Genomic DNA, 21,331 nt, shown 5'->3' with positions numbered 1-21,331 from the left:
CTGCTCTCTTCCTCCTCTCTCCCTGCAGGTTCTCTCTCTGAGTGATGTTTGGAATTGATGTGTGTGAGGCAGCAGAGAGCCAAGGCCAGAACTAACCAGCCTGCCTGCCGGGCTGATAAGACCGGCCTGCCTGCCGGGCTGATAAGACCGGCCTGCCTGCCGGGCTGATAAGACCGGCCTGCCTGCCGGGATGAACTAACTGTGTGTCTCTCCACAGACCTCTTCAGCCTGTTTGCCAGTGAGTCGGGTGGCTATGCGGCGCGGGATGACATGGAGGCCGTGCTACGGGCGGTGGACGGGGAAGTCCCGCCCTCTCTCAGGAAGTGCTTCAGCGAGGTCAGTCACCTGTCAATCACCCAGACCGACACTTCGACTGACGCATGACACTCTCCTCTCTCAGATCCAGTCATCAAATCAAATCGAAGTTTATTTGTCACGTGTGCCGAATAGAGCAGGTGTAGACCTCACAGTGATGTACTGGGCCATTCGCACTACTCTCTGTCATCCACTCAGTCTGGGGTTGGACCACACACACTGCTGTTATTGGCTAAACACACACACACACACGTATGTATTTACACAATACACACCTCCCAAGAATTCGATCTCATAAGCAAACCTCAGATCGCCCCTTTAACATAAAAACACCAAGCTTGATACCACCGTCAGGCCCTTTAACATAAAAACACCAAGCTTGTTACCACCGTCAGGCCCTTTAACATAAAAACACCAAGCTTGTTACCACCGTCAGGCCCTTTAACATAAAAACACCAAGCTTGTTACCACCGTCAGGCTCTTTAACATAAAAACACCAAGCTTGTTACCACCGTCAGGCTCTTTAACAGCAGCATGTGTTTGAATAGGTGGTGACTCTCTCTCTCTCTCTCAGCAGGTTAGTTTTAACTAGCCCTAGTCCTCTCTCTCAGCAGCAGGTTAGTTTTAACTAGCCCTAGTCCTCTCTCTCTCTCTCTCTCTCAGCAGGTTAGTTTTAACTAGCCCTAGTCCTCTCTCTCAGCAGCAGGTTAGTTTTAACTAGCCCTAGTCCTCTGTCTCAGCAGCAGGTTAGTTATAACTAGCCCTAGTCCTCTCTCTCTCTCTCTCTCTCTCAGCAGGTTAGTTTTAACTAGCCCTAGTCCTCTCTCTCAGCAGGTTAGTTTTAACTAGCCCTAGTCCTCTCTCTCAGCAGCAGGTTAGTTTTAACTAGCCCTAGTCCTCTGTCTCAGCAGCAGGTTAGTTATAACTAGCCCTAGTCCTCTGTCTCAGCAGCAGGTTAGTTATAACTAGCCCTAGTCCTCTCTCTCTCTCTCTCTCTCTCAGCAGGTTAGTTTTAACTAGCCCTAGTCCTCTCTCTCAGCAGGTTAGTTTTAACTAGCCCTAGTCCTCTCTCTCAGCAGCAGGTTAGTTTTAACTAGCCCTAGTCCTCTGTCTCAGCAGCAGGTTAGTTATAACTAGCCCTAGTCCTCTCTCTCTCTCTCAGCAGGTTAGTTTTAACTAGCCCTAGTCCTCTCTCTCAGCAGGTTAGTTTTAACTAGCCCTAGTCCTCTCTCTCAGCAGGTTAGTTTTAACTAGCCCTAGTCCTCTCTCTCAGCAGCAGGTTAGTTTTAACTAGCCCTAGTCCTCTCTCTCAGCAGCAGGTTGGTTTTAACTAGCCCTAGTCCTCTCTCTCAGCAGCAGGTTAGTTTTAACTAGCCCTAGTCCTCTCTCTCAGCAGCAGGTTAGTTTTAACTAGCCCTAGTCCTCTCTCTCAGCAGCAGGTTAGTTTTAACTAGCCCTAGTCCTCTGTCTCAGCAGCAGGTTAGTTATAACTAGCCCTAGTCCTCTCTCTCTCTCTCAGCAGCAGGTTAGTCTTAGCTCAAGCTGTCTGCCATCCAGGACCTCTACACCAGGCGGTGTCAGAGGAAGGCCCTAAAAATTGTCAAAGACCCCAGCCACCCCAGTCATAGACTGTTCTCTCTACTACCGCATGGCATGCGGTACCAGAGTGCCAAGTCTAGGACAAAAAGGCTTCTCAACTGTTTTACCCCCAAGCCATAAGACTCCTGAACAGGTAACCAAATGGTACCCAGACTATCTACATTGTGTGCCCCCCCCCGACCCCTCTTTTACGCTGCTGCTACTCTCTGTTTATCTTATATGCATAGTCACTTTAACTATACATTCATGTACATACTACCTCATTTGGCCCGACCAACCAGTGCTCCCTCACATTGGCTAACCGGGCTATCTGCCCCACCACCCACTACCCCCTATCTCTTATAGTTCACCATTACTAGAAATACATGGTTGCATCACTGCCTGCTGTGTCAACTGCTCGGCCTCCGACCACAAGGCACTACCGAGGGAAGTGCATACGGCCCAGTACATCCGTTTAAACAAAACCAAATCAATAGGGTAGGGTGTACATCCCTACCGACCAAGCCCTCCCTAACCCGGACGACGCTAGGCCAATTGTGCGTCGCCCCACGGACCTCCCGGTCGCGGCCGGTTACGACAGAGCCTGGGCGCGAACCCAGAGTCTGATGGCACAGCTGGCGCTGCAGTACAGCGCCCTTAACCACCCGGGAGGCCCAATGCTTTGTTGTTGATGTGTTTTGTTTTGTCTCAGGGGGAGAAAGTCAACTATGAGCGCTTTAAGAACTGGCTCCTTCAGAACACGGAGGCGTTCACCTTCTCCCGTTGGCTGCTCTCCGGAGGCGTGTGTGTCACCCTCACAGACGACAGCGACACGCCCACCTTCTACCAGACTCTGGCCGGAGTCACACACTGTGAGTGACCCCTGACGCCCTACGCTGACGCCCTACGCTGATCCCTGACGCCCTACGCTGACGCCCTACCCTGATCCCTGACGCCCTACCCTGACCCCTAACACCCTACCCTGACCCCTAACACCCTACCCTGACCCCTAACACCCTACCCTGACCCCTAACACCCTACCCTGACCCCTAACGCCCTACCCTGACCCCTAACACCCTACCCTGACCCCTAACGCCCTACCCTGATCCCTAACGCCCTACCCTGATCCCTAACACCCTACCCTGATCCCTGACGCCCTACCCTGATCCCTGACGCCCTACCCTGACCCCTAACGCCCTACCCTGACCCCTAACGCCCTACCCTGACCCCTAACACCCTACCCTGACCCCTAACGCCCTACCCTGACCCCTAACGCCCTACCCTGACCCCTAACGCCCTACCCTGACCCCTAACGCCCTACCCTGACCCCTAACGCCCTACCCTGACCCCTAACGCCCTACCCTGACCCCTAACGCCCTACCCTGACCCCTAACGCCCTACCCTGACCCTAACGCCCTACCCTGATCCCTAACGCCCTACCCTGATCCCTGACGCCCTACCCTGATCCCTGACGCCCTACCCTGACCCCTGACGCCCTACCCTGACCCCTAACTCCCTACCCTGACCCCTAACGCCCTACCCTGACCCCTAACGCCCTACCCTGACCCCTAACGCCCTACCCTGACCCCTAACGCCCTACCCTGACCCCTAACGCCCTACCCTGACCCCTAACGCCCTACCCTGACCCCTAACGCCCTACCCTGACCCCTAACGCCCTACCCTGACCCCTAACGCCCTACCCTGACCCCTAACGCCCTACCCTGACCCCTAACGCCCTACCCTGACCCCTAACGCCCTACCCTGACCCCTAACGCCCTACCCTGACCCCTAACGCCCTACCCTGACCCCTAACGCCCTACCCTGACCCCTAACGCCCTACCCTGACCCCTAACACCCTACCCTATACTGACCGTTTTTGTTATATTTCATGTTATTTGGTATTTGTCAAGTTCTCTTTCTGTCTTTTCAAGTCCTTCTCTCTTTCTCTGTTAATTGGAAAGAAAGATCTTACCATGTTGCCCGTCTTAGACCAATCAAAGATCTTAGCTGCTTTCTATCCTGAGATCAATCAGAGAGCAGGAGAGATCTTTGCTGCCAATCAGAGAGAGTACCTTCAGACGGCTCGTAATCTGCTTCTACCCACTAACAGATTATCCTCTTAACTCTGTGAGAGGTGTGTGTGTGTGCACGCTCTGGCCGTGAGGTGTGCACGGACTTTCCAGAACATACTCTACCTACACAACCACCTCACTCTTGGCTAAGACTCATGTGGACCGTCAACGACCGGACACACACACACAGCAGACGCCAAGACGGACAAACAATCTTGTCGGTTGGGATATTAATGGAATACTATTGGAACAGGATGGCATGAGTGAGTTGTCGTGCTGTGGTTTTCCCGAACTGTGTGTCCTGTGGAGACTACTATGGTGTACGCCAGGCCCGTCGGCACGTCTCGGGGCACCTGTGGTGGAATATGGTATGGTACCTCTGTTGCCACTCTGACAGAGTCGCACCTCTAGGTGGGTACAAATGGACCTCCTGTAGTTGAGGGGCAGCGTCCCCCAAAAAGGGTACCCTCTTCCTTAATGAAGTGGACTTGGTAGGGAATAGGGTGCCATTTGGGGGGGGGGGGGGGGGGTCAACACTGACAAGTGTGTCTTAGTAATGAGCCGATAGTTGGTGTGAGTTAGTGGTTGTATTTACGGTGTAATCTTCTCACTATCTTCCGGGTTGTAGAAGTGTACATTTGGAGAGTTTATGTATAAACTCACTTGTCATGAGTCCCAAACGCAGAAGGCAATTAATTTCTCTCTGTATGTCTGGCTAGTCAGTCATAGAGATGTGTAGCCTCTTGTTTCAGAACAAAATAGAGTTTTTTTTATTTTTGTAAAAAAAAAAAATACAAAATCAAACAGCAAGCAATTAAAGAGATCAGTCTAAACCAGCCAGTTGAGTCATGTCCTGAAATAGACAGTTAGCCATTTAGACTAGCGGTTAACCTAGCGTGCTAAGCTAATTGGTGCGTCGCAAATGGCACCCTATTCCCGGCATAGTCAGGGAGCTAGCTAACAAGGGGATGAGGTATGTCTGTCAGTCAGGGAGCTAGCTAACAAGGGGATGAGGCATGTCGGTCAGGGAGCTAGCTGGTCCTGGAGCCAGTCGGTCAGGGAGCTAGCTGGTCCTGGAGCCAGTCGGTCAGGGAGCTAGCTGGTCCTGGAGCCAGTCGGTCAGGGAGCTAGCTGGTCCTGGAGCCAGCCAGCCGGTCAGGGAGCTAGCTGGTCCTGGAGCCAGCCAGCCGGTCAGGGAGCTAGCTGGTCCTGGAACCAGCCAGCCGGTCAGGGAGCTAGCTGGTCCTGGAGCCAGCCAGCCGGTCAGGGAGCTAGCTGGTCCTGGAGCCAGCCAGCCGGTCAGGGAGCTAGCTGGTCCTGGAGCCAGCCAGCCGGTCAGGGAGCTAGCTGGTCCTGGAGCCAGCCAGCCGGTCAGGGAGCTAGCTGGTCCTGGAGCCAGCCAGCCGGTCAGGGAGCTAGCTGGTCCTGGAGCCAGCCAGCCAGCCGGTCAGGCAGCTAGCTGGTCCTGGAGCCGATCCATAGGAGAGAGAAAGAGTTCTATAGATTAGCAGTGTCAGGCAGGCTGAGTAATGACACACAGCAACAAGATGAGCAGGTGTTTCTTCCCCCTCAGCTCTGCTTTCCTCGCTAGTCCCAACCAGGCCTTTACCACTGCACTAATCACTGCTAGGCTAGCCCACGCTGGCCTGCGTTCAGTAAACACAACACAAATAGCTTTCATTCAGCTTTGTTTAGTGTTTGGGATTGATACATGGACTTTATTGGTGTATTTCTGAAAGACCAGTTTGAGGACCTTTTTTCTTTTAGGTTTTATTTGTATTGTGTGTGTGTGTGTGTGTGTGTGTGTGTGTGTGTGTGGGTGTGTGTGTGTGTGTGGGTGTGTGTGTCCAGTGTGTGTGTGTGTGTGTGTGTACGTGCATATGACGCGCATGCTTGTCTGTTTATGGAGGATTTAGTATTGTTCAGCTGTTCTACTTATAGGGGCATTCAGTCAGTCCATGACGGGCCCCACCACACACTTAAAGGGGCATTCAGTCAGTCCATGACGGGCCCCACCACACACTTAAAGGGGCATTCAGTCAGTCCATGACGGGCCCCACCACACACTTAAAGGGGCATTCAGTCAGTCCATGACGGCCCCACCACACACTTCTGCCCTCCCTCCAAACTCCACTCCATGCTTCTCAATTATTAATCTGTCCACTGTTACCCCCCCCCCCCCCCATGCCGTTTCCATACTTCCTCTTCCTCTCTCTCTTCCTCTTCCTCTCTCACCCCAGGTTATGTTCTCTATTTGTTTCAGTCTGATTGTTTCAGGGAAGGACTGAGGTAAAAAATAATATTATTGAACCACTGAAGCAGTTGGTGCTTATTTGTTTTCAATCGGTCCTCTTGACCTCTCCACTTCTCTCTTTCTCAATCGGTCTTCATAATGAACACACACGCACACACACACACACACACACACCGATTGAACTCTCTCCACAGTCAACTGAACTCTGCTGAGGCTGGCTGTTCTAGGAATAAACCTTAGGGGTGGGGGGGAGAAAGAAAGAAATAGCCCCTATCAATCCACACGTACATCCCAATCTGTAGCTTTCACTGCTCGCCTGGCTACATGATCCCCCAGTGGTCTCACTGTGTTATTGACCCATCAGTCTTTATAAATGCAGACAGCAAACGAGGACGTCGGTCTTAGCAGTGAGACTTAGGAACCAGCTTGGCTTTGTGATGGAAATCCGGACTGGTCTCCTCTCCAGCCAGAAAGTGAATGTGACTTAATCTACATCCCAAACATTATCCGATATCCCTAAATTAATGCACTACAAAATGAGTGCACTACAAAATGAGTGCACTACAAAATGAGTGCACTACAAAATTAATGCACTACAAAATGAGTGCACTACAAAATTAGTGCACTATTTAGGGTTCCATTGAGGCATGCAGTCTTGATTTTTGTTTTGTGTTTTGACACCTGTCTGACTGACGTATGGGCTGGCTCATGGGACAGTGTGGTGGAAAGTGAAGCCTGGGCTAGTATGAGCTAGTGAAACCTTAGGTTAATCCTATTAGCTTTGGATTAGTGTGATGAAAGGAGAGGGAGGATTAACCCAGGGGTCGACCGGCCCCTTTCTGGCTGGCAGGTTTCATACTAAACAGTGGCTGTAGTAGTGTACCTAGTGAGCCATGGCACAGCCTTTTAGGATGAGTCATGGTCTCCGCTCAAGACTAACCTGGATAGACTAAATCCCTTACAGATAGGGTAACCAGAATTCCCAGATTTTTCAGAAATCCATTTTGGAAGATTCCTGGAATCGGGAAATAAGCAGGAAATCTGGAGGGAAAAAAATAATTTAAAAAAAAGATCCGTTGTCAGACGACTACTAAAGACTACTATCCTCTGTGCTGCTCGTTCCAAAGCTGTCCATCATCCATATGCCCATCAGAATGGAACCATGAAAACATATGATGTCATCGTTGTGGTTGCCTATAGCACCATGTGGTTCCCAATAGCACCATGTGGTCCCCTATAGCGCCGTGTGGTCCCCTATAGCGCCGTGTGGTCCCCTATAGCGCCGTGTGGTCCCCTATAGCGCCGTGTGGTCCCCTATAGCGCCGTGTGGTCCCCTATAGCGCCGTGTGGTCCCCTATAGCGCCGTGTGGTCCCCTATAGTGCCGTGTGGTCCCCTATAGCACCATGTGGTCACCATGTAGTCCCCTATAGCACCATCTAGTCACCATGTAGTCACCATGTGGTCCCCTATAGCACCATGTAGTCACCTTGTGGTCTCCTATAGCACCATGTAGTCCCCTATAGCACCATGTAGTCACCATGCTGTCCCCTATAGCACCATGCTGTCCCCTATAGCACCATGTAGTCACCACGTGGTCCCCTATAGCACCATGTGGTCCCCAAAATCACCATGTGGTCCCCTATAGCACCATGTGGTCCCCTATAGCACCATGTGGTCCCCAAAATCACCATGTAGTCCCCTATAGCACCATGTAGTCACCATGTAGTCCCCTATAGCACCATGTAGTCACCTTGTGGTCTCCTATAGCACCATGTAGTCCCCTATAGCACCATGTAGTCACCATGCTGTCCCCTATAGCACCATGCTGTCCCCTATAGCACCATGTAGTCACCACGTGGTCCCCTATAGCACCATGTGGTCCCCAAAATCACCATGTGGTCCCCTATAGCACCATGTGGTCCCCTATAGCACCATGTGGTCCCCAAAATCACCATGTAGTCCCCTATAGCACCATGTAGTCACCACGTGGTCCCCTATAGCACCATGTAGTCACCATGCTGTCCCCTATAGCACCATGCTGTCCCCTATAGCACCATGTAGTCACCACGTGGTCCCCTATAGCACCATGTGGTCCCCAAAATCACCATGTGGTCCCCTATAGCACCATGTGGTCCCCAAAATCACCATGTGGTCCCCAAAATCACCATGTAGTCCCCTATAGCACCATGTAGTCACCACGTGGTCCCCTATAGCACCATGTGGTCCCCTATAGCACCATGTGGTCCCCTATAGCGCCGTGTGTTCCCCTATAGCGCCGTGTGGTCCCCTATAGCGCCGTGTAGTCCCCTATAGCACCATGTGGTCCCCTATAGCACCATGTGGTCCCCTATAGCGCCGTGTGGTCCCCTATAGCGCCGTGTGGTCCCCTATAGCACCATGTGGTCACCATGTAGTCCCCTATAGCACCATATGGTCCCCTATAGCACCATGTAGTCACCATGTGGTCCCCTATAGCACCATGTAGTCACCTTGTGGTCTCCTATAGCACCGTGTAGTCCCCTATAGCACCATGTAGTCACCATGTAGTCCCCTATAGCACCATGTAGTCACCTTGTGGTCTCCTATAGCACCATGTAGTCCCCTATAGCACCATGTAGTCACCATGCTGTCCCCTATAGCACCATGCTGTCCCCTATAGCACCATGTAGTCACCACGTGGTCCCCTATAGCACCATGTGGTCCCCAAAATCACCATGTGGTCCCCTATAGCACCATGTGGTCCCCAAAATCACCATGTAGTCCCCTATAGCACCATGTAGTCACCACGTGGTCCCCTATAGCACCATGTGGTCCCCTATAGCACCATGCTGTCCCCTATAGCACCATGTAGTCACCACGTGGTCCCCTATAGCACCATGTGGTCCCCAAAATCACCATGTGGTCCCCTATAGCACCATGTGGTCCCCTATAGCACCATGTGGTCCCCTATAGCACCATGTGGTCCCCTATAGCACCATGTGGTCCCCAAAATCACCATGTAGTCCCCTATAGCACCATGTAGTCACCACGTGGTCCCCTATAGCGCCGTGTGGTCCCCTATAGCGCCGTGTGGTCCCCTATAGCGCCGTGTGGTCCCCTATAGCGCCGTGTAGTCCCCTATAGCACCATGTGGTCCCCTATAGCGCCGTGTGGTCCCCTATAGCGCCGTGTGGTCCCCTATAGCATCATGTAGTCCCCTATAGCACCATGTGGTCCCCTATAGCACCATGTAGTCACCATGTAGTCCCCTATAGCACCATGCAGTCCCCTATAGCACCATGTAGTCCCCTATAGCACCATGTGGTCCCCTATAGCACCATGTGGTCACCATGTAGTCCCCTATAGCACCATATGGTCCCCTATAGCACCATCTAGTCACCATGTAGTCACCATGTGGTCCCCTATAGCACCATGTAGTCACCTTGTGGTCTCCTATAGCACCATGTAGTCCCCTATAGCACCATGTAGTCCCCTATAGCACCATGTAGTCCCCTATAGCACCATGTAGTCACCTTGTGGTCTCCTATAGCACCATGTAGTCCCCTATAGCACCATGTAGTCACCATGCTGTCCCCTATAGCACCATGTAGTCACCACGTGGTCCCCTAAATCACCATGTGGTCCCCAAAATCACCATGTGGTCCCCTATAGCACCATGTGGTCCCCTATAGCACCATGTGGTCCCCTATAGCACCATGCAGTCCCCTATAGCACCATGCAGTCCCCTATAGCACCATGCAGTCCCCTATAGCACCATGCTGTCCCCTATAGCACCATGTAGTCACCACGTGGTCCCCTATAGCGCCGTGTGGTCCCCATGTAGTCCCCTATAGCACCATGTAGTCCCCTATAGCACCATTTGGTCACCTTGTGGTCTCCTATAGCACCATGTAGTCCCCTATAGCACCATGTAGTCACCATGCTGTCCCCTATAGCACCATGTAGTCACCACGTGGTCCCCTATAGCACCATGTGGTCCCCAAAATCACCATGTGGTCCCCAAAATCACCATGTGGTCCCCTATAGCACCATGTGGTCCCCTATAGCACCATGCAGTCCCCTATAGCACCATGCAGTCCCCTATAGCACCATGCTGTCCCCTATAGCACCATGTAGTCACCACGTGGTCCCCTATAGCGCCGTGTGGTCCCCTATAGCACCATGTGGTCCCCTATAGCACCATGCAGTCCCCTATAGCACCATGCAGTCCCCTATAGCACCATGCTGTCCCCTATAGCACCATGTAGTCACCACGTGGTCCCCTATAGCACCATGCAGTCCCCTATAGCACCATGCAGTCCCCTATAGCACCATGCAGTCCCCTATAGCACCATGCAGTCCCCTATAGCACCATGCAGTCCCCTATAGCACCATGTAGTCACCATGTAGTCCCCTATAGCACCATGCAGTCCCCTATAGCACCATGTAGTCACCATGTAGTCCCCTATAGCACCATGTGGTCCCCTATAGCACCATGCTGTCCCCTATAGCGCCATGTGGTCCCCTATAGCACCATGTGGTCACCATGTAGTCCCCTATAGCACCATGTGGTCCCCTATAGCACCATGTGGTCCCCATGTGGTCTCCTATAGCACCATGTGGTCTCCTATAGCACCATGTAGTCTCCTATAGCACCATGCAGTCTCCTATAGCACCATGTAGTCCCCTATAGCACCATGTAGTCACCATGTAGTCCCCTATAGCACCATGTAGTCCCCTATAGCACCATGCAGTCCCCTATAGCACCATGCAGTCCCCTATAGCACCATGCAGTCACCATGTAGTCCCCTATAGCACCACGTAGTCCCCTATAGCGCCATGTGGTCCCCTATAGCACCATGTGGTCACCATGTAGTCCCCTATAGCACCACGTAGTCCCCTATAGCGCCATGTGGTCCCCTATAGCACCATGTGGTCCCCTATAGCACCATCTAGTCACCATGTAGTCACCATGTGGTCCCCTATAGCACCATGTGGTCCCCTATAGCACCATGTGGTCTCCTATAGCACCATGTGGTCCCCTATAGCACCATGTGGTCTCCTATAGCACCATCTAGTCACCATGTAGTCACCATGTGGTCCCCTATAGCACCATGTGGTCTCCTATAGCACCATGTAGTCCCCTATAGCACCATGTGGTCCCCTATAGCACCATGCTGTCCCCTATAGCGCCATGTGGTCCCCTATAGCACCATGTGGTCACCATGTAGTCCCCTATAGCACCATGTGGTCCCCTATAGCACCATCTAGTCACCATGTAGTCACCATGTGGTCCCCTATAGCACCATGTGGTCCCCTATAGCACCATCTAGTCACCATGTAGTCACCATGTGGTCCCCTATAGCACCATGTGGTCCCCTATAGCACCATCTAGTCACCATGTAGTCACCATGTGGTCCCCTATAGCACCATGTGGTCTCCTATAGCACCATGTAGTCTCCTATAGCACCATGCAGTCTCCTATAGAACCATGTAGTCCCCTATAGCACCATGTAGTCACCATGTAGTCCCCTATAGCACCATGTAGTCACCATGTAGTCCCCTATAGCACCATGCAGTCCCCTATAGCACCATGCAGTCCCCTATAGCACCATGCAGTCCCCTATAGCACCATGTAGTCACCATGTAGTCCCCTATAGCACCACGTAGTCCCCTATAGCACCACGTAGTCCCCTATAGCGCCATGTGGTCCCCTATAGCACCATGTGGTCACCATGTAGACCCCTATAGCGCCATGTGGTCCCCTATAGCACCATGTGGTCACCATGTAGTCCCCTATAGCACCATCTAGTCACCATGTAGTCACCATGTGGTCCCCTATAGCACCATGTGGTCCCCTATAGCACCATGCAGTCTCCTATAGCACCATGCAGTCTCCTATAGCACCATGCAGACCCCTATAGCACCATGTAGTCCCCTATAGCACCATGTAGTCACCATGTAGTCCCCTATAGCACCATGTAGTCCCCTATAGCACCATGCAGTCCCCTATAGCACCATGCAGTCCCCTATAGCACCATGCAGACCCCTATAGCACCATGTAGTCACCATGTAGTCCCCTATAGCACCATGCAGTCTCCTATAGCACCATGCAGACCCCTATAGCGCCATGTAGTCCCCTATAGCACCATGTAGTCACCAGGTAGTCCCCTATAGCACCATGTAGTCACCATGTAGTCCCCTATAGCACCATGCAGTCCCCTATAGCACCATGTAGTCACCATGTAGTCCCCTATAGCACCATGTAGTCCCCTATAGCACCATGTAGCCCCCTATAGCACCATGTAGCCCCCTATAGCACCATGTAGTCCCCTATAGCACCATGTAGCCCCCTATAGCACCATGTAGCCCCCTATAGCACCATGTAGCCCCCTATAGCACCATGTGGCCCCCTATAGCACCATGTGGTCCCCTATAGCGCCATGTGGTCCCCTATAGCGCCATGTGGCCCCCTATAGCGCCATGTGGCCCCCTATAGCGCCATGTGGCCCCCTATAGCACCATGTGGCCCCCTATAGCACCATGTGGCCCCCATGTGGCCCCCTATAGCACCATGTACTCTCCTATAGCACCATGTACTCCCCTATAGCACCATGCAATCCCCTTTAGCACCATGCAGTCCCCTATAGCACCATGCAGTCCCCTATAGCACCATGCAGTCCCCTATAGCACCATGCAGTCCCCTATAGCACCATGCAGTCCCCTATAGCACCATGCAGTCCCCTATAGCACCATGTACTCCCCTATAGCACCATGTACTCCCCTATAGCACCATGTACTCCCCTATAGCACCATGTACTCCCCTATAGCACCATGTACTCCCCTATAGCACCATGTACTCCCCTATAGCACCATGTAGAGATGAACCGAGGCTGGTTGGAAATCTACACTGTTGGGGCATGTGACTTGTGTTCTAGTAAGATGTTGCTCAGCGAATCTACAAAAATCACTCTCGATTGGTTGCTATTTTGATTATAAAAATTAAAAAAAAGTGTTTTCTTCTTCTCTCCTCCTACAGTAGAAGAGTCTGATATCATTGACTTGGAGAAGCGCTATTGGCTGCTGAAAGCCCAGTCCAGGACCGGACGCTTTGACTTGGAAACTTTTGTCCCACTGGTCTCTCCTCCTATTCACGCTTCGCTAAGTGAAGGTATGTAATGTTTCTGATGTGTGTTTGTGATGCCAGGTAGATTATTATGGGGACCTGGTGCCCCCCCCCCCCCCCCCCCCCCCCAGCCAGACAGTTACCCATGAACATTCAAACACTCACAAAATTATGTTTTAAATGCCATACTTTGTACACGTACATATTGTGTATGGATTATTTGATTGAGAAGCAATTCTGATGGTCTCTCAACGTTTAGGACCATGTTGTTTGGGATTACGTACATTAAAAGCACAGATTGCTTTTGACCACAGAAGCCCCCGCACCACTGCTTGTGTTGTGAAAACATGGGGGTTTGTCCCAACCATACCGGCTGGGCTGGCCTTGGGAAGTGGTGTCTTTTGTGCTAGCTAACGTTTTGCTTATAGCTGCATTGGTTAGCAGCTAACAGTTAGCAGCTAACAGTTAGCAGCTAACGGTTAGCAGCTAACAGTTAGCAGCTAACGGTTAGCAGCTAACGGTTAGCAGCTAACGGTTAGCAGCTAACGGTTAGCAGCTAACGGTTAGCAGCTAACCGTTAGCAGCTAACAGTTAGCAGCTAACGTTAGCTAGCATGTAGCTAGCAGGCTAACTTGATTATAAGGGCAAACATGTCGACAATGACCTGAACAGGAGAATGTTGGCCATTTTTATCTTGTCGTTGGCTGTGTTTTGAGTTTGGCGTCAATAGTAGCAGCTTAGTGACCTTCTGCTCCCTCTCACTCCACTGGCTTCCAAAGCGAGGCCCAATGAAGGTCTTTCGAGTGGGCGGGTTTTAGTGTGAAGACACACCTCTCCCCAAGGCCAGCCCAGCGGCTATGTCTGGGCCCAAACCCCCATGTTTTCCTTCAAACAAAGAAATGTATCTCACAACACGAGCAGTGGGGTTGGGTGGCTTTCTGTTTTGAAAAGTCATGTTATGCATGTCTAGCACTTTTTTTAAAAAATATATAACTAAACACCATGAATATTTATACGTTTCTGTCAGAATTTCTGTTATATATTTCAATCTGTGGTTCATGATGTAAAATACAAAAATTACGTTAACATTTATGACTGTAAATGTGATCCCTGTGATCCGGTTGGACGAGTTCCCCTCAGCTTTGTGTGAGGGCTTGAATAAAAACAATTTCCTTTTTACAAAGATACATTTTATAGTAGAACTTGGCTAATTTGGCATACTTGGCTTTTGATCATGTTTTCCAGGTTTGTTTCATGCCTTTGATGAGAACCGGGACAATCACATCGACTTTAAGGAGATCTCCTGTGGCCTGTCTGCCTGTTGCCGGGGGCCCGTCGCCGAGAGGCAGAAATGTAAGAGCTACTGTGTGATCTGTTCTCGTCGGTGGAGATTTCCCCAACCTATAAGGTTTCCTTCCACACATTATGGTGCATGTGAGTGGAAGAGAAGCAGAGAGGCAGAGCTTTAACCCTGTGGATGTTTGTTCTCTTCTTCTTATGTCGACTGCCTCTGAATAGTCATTAGTGTGTCATCTACCCTGTCGGCTAAATTATCATAAGGCCTTAAAATTACATTTTCACTCTTGGAAATGACAGCAGATATTGGAATGTTAAGACTCTAAGATCTAAGTAATGCAGACAACACGGAGGAATTGGGGCGGCAGGGTAGCCTAGTGGTTAGAGTGTAGAGGCGGCAGGGTAGCCTAGTGGTTAGAGTGTAGAGGAGGCAGGGTAGCCTAGTGGTTAGAGTGTAGAGGCGGCAGGGTAGCCTAGTGGTTAGAGTGTAGAGGAGGCAGGTAGCCTAGTGGTTAGAGTGTAGAGGCGGCAGGGTAGCCTAGTGGTTAGAGTGTAGAGGAGGCAGGTAGCCTAGTGGTTAGAGTGTAGAGGCGGCAGGGTAGCCTAGTGGTTAGAGCGATGGACTAGTAACCGAAAGGTTGCAAAATCGAATCCCAGAGATAAGGTAAACATCTGTCGTTCTGCCCCTGAACAGTTAACCCACTGTTCCTAGGCCGTCATTGAAAATATATATTTTTTTTCCCTAACTGACTTGCCTCGTTAAATAAAGGTAAAATAAGTAAAAACAGATGACACAACACTGAGGAAAACAGATGACACAACACTGAGGAGGAAAACAGATGACACAACACTGAGGAGGAAAACAGATGACACAACACTGAGGAGGAAAACAGATGACACAACACTGAGGAAAACAGATGACAACACTGAGGAGGAAAACAGATGACACAACACTGAGGAAAACAGATGACAACACTGAGGAAAACAGATGACACAACACTGAGGAAAACAGATGACACAACACTGAGGAAAACAGATGACTAGCAGAATTACTTTGGTACAACTGCGGGTTGAACAGCGACTGCAGCTTTATTTTATTTAACCTTTTTGTTTTGACATGGAAGACATACCGATACCGTAGGTCTTTTTTTTTCAAATGCTTCCTGTATAATATAATACAAAATAAAATAAATAATATAAAATACACATTAAACATCCGGAAAGTATTCAGACCCCTTGACTTTGTCCACTTTTTCTAAAATGGATGCTATTTAAAAAAAAAAATTTTTTAAATTATCCTCATCAATCGACTCACACCACCCCATGTTTTCAACTGGCCTACCTGGTGAAATAAGAAGAGAATGACAAAGCGAAAACAGGTTTACAGACATTTTTGCAAATTTATATAAAAAAAATGAAATACCTCATTTACATAAGTATTCAGACCCTTTGCTATGAAACTCAAAATTGAGCTCAGGTGCATCCTGTTTCCATTGATCATCCTTGAGATCTTTTTTCAACTTGATTGGAGTCCACCTGTGGTAAATTCAAATCAAATGTATTTATATAGCCCTTCGTCCATCAGCTTATATTTCAAAGTGCTGTACAGAAACCCAGCCTAAAACCCCAAACAGCAAGCAATGCAGGTGTAGAAGCACGGTGGCTAGGAAAAACTCCCTAGAAAGGCCAAAACCTAGGAAGAAACCTAGAGAGGAACCAGGCTATGTGGGGTGGCCAGTCCTCTTCTGTCTGTGCCGGGTGGAGATTATAACAGAACATGGCCAAGATGTTCAAATGTTCATAAATGACCAGCATGGTCAAATAATAATAATCACAGGCAGGTGGACTGGGGACAGCAAGGAGTCATCGTGCCCGGTAGTCCTGAGGCATGGTCCTAGGGCACAGGTCTTCCGAGAGAGAGGGAAAGAGAGAATTAGAGAGAGCATACTTAAATTCACACAGGACACCAGATAGGACAGGAGAAGTACTCCAGATATAACAAACTGACCCTAGCCCCCCGACACAAACTACTGCAGCATAAATACTGGAGGCTGAGACAGGAGGGGTCAGGAGACACTGTGGCCCCATCCGATGACATCCCCGGACAGGGCCAAACAGGAAAGATATAACCCCACCCACTTTGCCAAAGCACAGCCCCCACACCACTAGAGGGATATCTTCAACCACCAACTTACCATCCTGAGACAAGGCCGAGTATAGCCCACAAAGATCTCCACCACGGCACAACCCAAGGGGGGGCGCCAACCCAGACAGGAAGATCACATCAGTGACTCAACCCACTCAAGTGACGCACCCCTTCCAGGGACGGTATGAAAGAGCCCTAGTAAGCCAGTGACTCAGCCCCTGTAATAGGGTTAGAGGCAGAGAATCCCAGTGGAAAGAGGGGAACCGGCCAGGCAGTTTGGCCATAATTGATTTGGACATGATTTGGAAAGGCACACACCTGTCTATATAAGGTCCCACAATTGACCGTGCATGTCAGAGCAAAAACCAAGCCATGAGGTCGAAGGAATTGTCTGATGAGCTCCGAGACATGATTGTGTCGAGGCACAGATCTGGGGAAAGTTGCTAAAACATTTCTGCAGCTTTGAAGGTTCCCAGGAACACAGTGGCCTCCATCATTCTTAAATGGAAGAAGTCCGGAACCGCAAAGACTTTTCCTAGAGCTGGTCGCCCGGCCAAACGGAGCAATCAGGGGAGAAGGACCTTGGTCAAAGGTGGGACCAAGAACCCGATGGTCACTCTGACAGCGCTCCAGAGTTCCTCTGTAGAGATAGGGAGAACCTTCCAGAAGGACAACCATCTCTGTAGCACTCCACCAATCAGGCCTTTATGGTAGAGTGGCCAGACGGAAGCCACTCCTCAGTATAAGGCACCTGACAAGCCCCCTTGGAGTTTGCCAAAATGCACCTAAAGACTCTCAGACCATGAGAAACAAGGTTCTCTTGTCTACCATTCAATCTACCTTTTTAACCCTTCATTGTTTTTGATGGGAGCATGATTGTCCACAACGGTATTGAAGACATCTGCCAAGAGGTTCAAAGTTAAATCAGGTTCAGGGATTAGCTGAAATAAAATCAAAGTCACTAAAATAAAGATAATGTAAAAATTTAAATACTAATTAAAGCCTGTTCACGGAAGTTTTTAAAGGTCCTCTTTGTGATGTCACAAAGCTTGGATTTTTGTCTTCTCACATCTCCATGAACAAACAACTGGGCAACGGCCGCTAATGTCTTGGGACGAAGACACCAGCAGAAACATATTTCTCTGGTGTATTTGTTCAAATAAGATCAATCAGAGATTACTTCGAAGGATCTCTAGGTTTGGTCCGAGGTAGACTTAGTCACCAGCTGAATCAGTTGGTGAATATTTTTGTATGTTCCCTTCTTTCTTGTTTCCCCAGTTTGTTTCAAAGTGTTTGATGTGGACCGGGATGGGGTTCTGTCTCGAGACGAAATCCATGAAATGGTGGTCGCACTCCTGGAGGTGTGGAAAGACAATCGCACACACACACTCCCCGTGAGTACTGGTAGTCACACACACACTCCCCGTGAGTACTGGTAGTCACACACACACTCCCCGTGAGTACTGGTAGTCACACACACACTCCCCGTGAGTACTGGTAATCACACACACACTCACTGTGAGTACTGGTAGTCACACACACACACACTCACTGTGAGTACTGGTAGTCACACACACACACACTCACTGTGAGTACTGGTAGTCACACACACACACACTCACTGTGAGTACTGGTAGTCACACACACACACACTCCCCGTGAGTACTGGTAGTCACACACACACTCCCCGTGAGTACTGGTAGTCACACACACACTCCCCGTGAGTACTGGTAGTCACACACACACTCCCCGTGAGTACGGGTAGTCACACACACACTCCCCTTGAGTACTGGTAGTCACACACACACTCCCTGTGAGTACTGGTAGTCACACAGACACTCCCCGTGAGTACTGGTAGTCACACACACACTCCCCTTGAGTACTGGTAGTCACACACACACTCCCCTTGAGTACTGGTAGTCACACACACACTCCCTGTGAGTACTGGTAGTCACACACACACTCCCTGTGAGTACTGGTAGTCACACACACACTCCCTGTGAGTACTGGTAGTCACACACACACTCCCTGTGAGTACTGGTAGTCACACACACACACACACTCCCTGTGAGTACTGGTAGTCACACACACACACACACTCCCTGTGAGTACTGGTAGTCACACACACACACACACACTCACTGTGAGTACTGGTAGTCACACACACACACACACTCACTGTGAGTACTGGTAGTCACACACACACACTCACTGTGAGTACTGGTAGTCACACACACACACTCACTGTGAGTACTGGTAGTCACACACACACTCCCCGTGAGTACTGGTAGTCACACACACACTCCCTGTAAAAACGCAAGAAAAGCCCATTGCGCCTCTTTTACCAGAATACCCAACAAAATTCACACAAACTAATAGTGAAATCAAATAAACGCTGTTAGCTAAATGCTAACGAGCTAAAACAAACAAACTAATTGCAAAGACGGGCACATCCAGCTCTTAACGTTATACAAGCATAGCTAGCAGCTAACCGAAGGTTATTTTTGTCGTGTGGACATTCAGAAAGGAAAGCAAATTAACTAAGTTGTGATGCTTTTCTGAAGGAAGAGCAGCATGTGTACACAGAGCAAAGGGAGGGTGAGGAGGAGGAGGGAGCACGCAGGAGGAAGAAACGCTACAGGGGAAAGATAACTCATCCAGAGCTCTTGGTCTTCTGGTAGAAAGCCATTCTAAGATCTCTATCTGATGGTAAACATGTAGTATTGAATTGTATACGAGTGTAACTTCATCACAACTGAGAGACTCGCCGGTAGATAAAAACCTCTATGGATTCACCAGCTCCCACTTTGTCCCCCTTGTGATCTTTACAAACAAACACGTTGCCTGTCTCAACTGTTCTGGGGAACTACGGTGAACTTCTTTAAAAAATACAATGATGTGACATGGGTGAAATGAAGATCTTTATCTTCTAAACGTATTGCACAAGTTGCCTGCAGGTTCGAACTTTTAAATAAGTAGCTATAAATATTCACATTTATTGAAACATTTCTAATAAATAGTTTTGACGGTATCCCGTGGATTTTTTCCAAATACCCCGGTATTAGGTATACTCCTAAGCCTGGTGGACACACACACACACTCTCTGTAAGTACTGCTGGGATACAGGCTAAACGGCTAGTGTGTTGGAGGTGGTTGGGTTTGATAAGTTACCTCAGTTTTGATTCTTGTTGTCCTGTTTTCTAGGAGCTGCTCACCAACGTGTCGGACATAGTGGATGGAATCCTGAAGATGCACGACACGACCAAGGTGAGACTCTTCTAGGAGATATATCAGGTGTTTATGGGACGGCAGGGAGCCTAGTGTTTAGAGTGTAGAGGAGGCAGGTAGCCTAGTGGTTAGAGTGTAGGGGCGGCAGGTAGCCTAGTGGTTAGAGTGTAGGGGCGGCAGGTAGCCTAGTGGTTAGAGTGGAGGGGCGGCAGGTAGCCTAGTGGTTAGAGTGGAGGGGCGGCAGGTAGCCTAGTGGTTAGAGTGGAGGGGCGGCAGGTAGCCTAGTGGTTAGAGCGGAGGGGCGGCAGGTAGCCTAGTGGTTAGAGCGGAGGGGCGGCAGGTAGCCTAGTGGTTAGAGCGGAGGGGCGGCAGGTAGCCTAGTGGTTAGAGCGTAGGGACGGCAGGTAGCCCAGTGGTTAGAGCGGAGGGACGGCAGGTAGCCTAGTGGTTAGAGCGTAGGGACGGCAGGTAGCCCAGTGGTTAGAGTGTAGGGACGGCAGGTAGCCCAGTGGTTAGAGCGGAGGGACGGCAGGTAGCCTAGTGGTTAGAGCGTTGGGCCGAAAGGTTGCAGGATCGAATCCCCGAGCTGACAAGGTACAAATATGTCGTTCTGCCCCTGAACAAGGCCATTGTTCCCCGGTAGGCCGTCAATGTGAATAAGAATTTGTTATTAACTGACTTGCCTAGTTTAAAAAAAAATAATGTAATAGTATTTTTATGTCTGTAATGTGTTTGGGACTATAATTCTCAGAATGCAACTGCTGTCCACTGACATTTAGTCCTTGTTGTATTTGACCCTAACCTTTGACCCCCGCACACACAGCTGGGTCACCTGACCCTAGAGGACTACCAAATATGGAGTGTGAAGAGCGCTCTGGCCAACGAGTTCCTCAACCTGCTGTTCCAGGTTAGAAAACACACACACACACACACACACACACACACACACACACACATTCATGTTGTGGTTTGTTCCAGGTGTGTGTGTGTGTGTCTCTGTTTTGTAGTTTACTTTCTGTGTGTGTTTTCTGCAGGTGTCCCACATTGTCCTGGGGCTTCGGCCTGCTACCCCTGACGAGGAGGGACAAATCATCAGGTATAAACATCTCCCGATGAACTCTTGTGTTTTACACCTCTACACTTTTTAAAGCTCTGCAATCTCGTGTGTGTGTGTGTGTGTTCAGGGGGTGGCTGGACAGAGAGGCCAGACGTGGGCTTCAGCCTGGTGAGAACAGGTTCCTCATCTCCAGCCAGTGGTGGAAGCTGTGGAAGGACCACGTCAGATATGTGAGTGGAAGTCCAAACCTGCTTCCCAAATTGGCCCGTAGGGTCAAAC

General features: G+C 50.0%; 1 pseudogene; it reads left to right on the top strand.

Annotated features, from left to right (window-relative positions):
- Positions 1-21,331, top strand: part of LOC109880950 (ubiquitin carboxyl-terminal hydrolase 32-like) — an 83,059-nt pseudogene that overhangs the window by 22,963 nt on the left and 38,765 nt on the right.

Source organism: Oncorhynchus kisutch, linkage group LG18, assembly GCF_002021735.2.
Source record: "Oncorhynchus kisutch isolate 150728-3 linkage group LG18, Okis_V2, whole genome shotgun sequence".
NCBI lineage: Eukaryota > Metazoa > Chordata > Actinopteri > Salmoniformes > Salmonidae > Oncorhynchus > Oncorhynchus kisutch.
The sequence above is the reverse complement of the archived record's forward strand: the minus strand, read 5'-3'. Positions and strand labels throughout refer to the sequence as shown.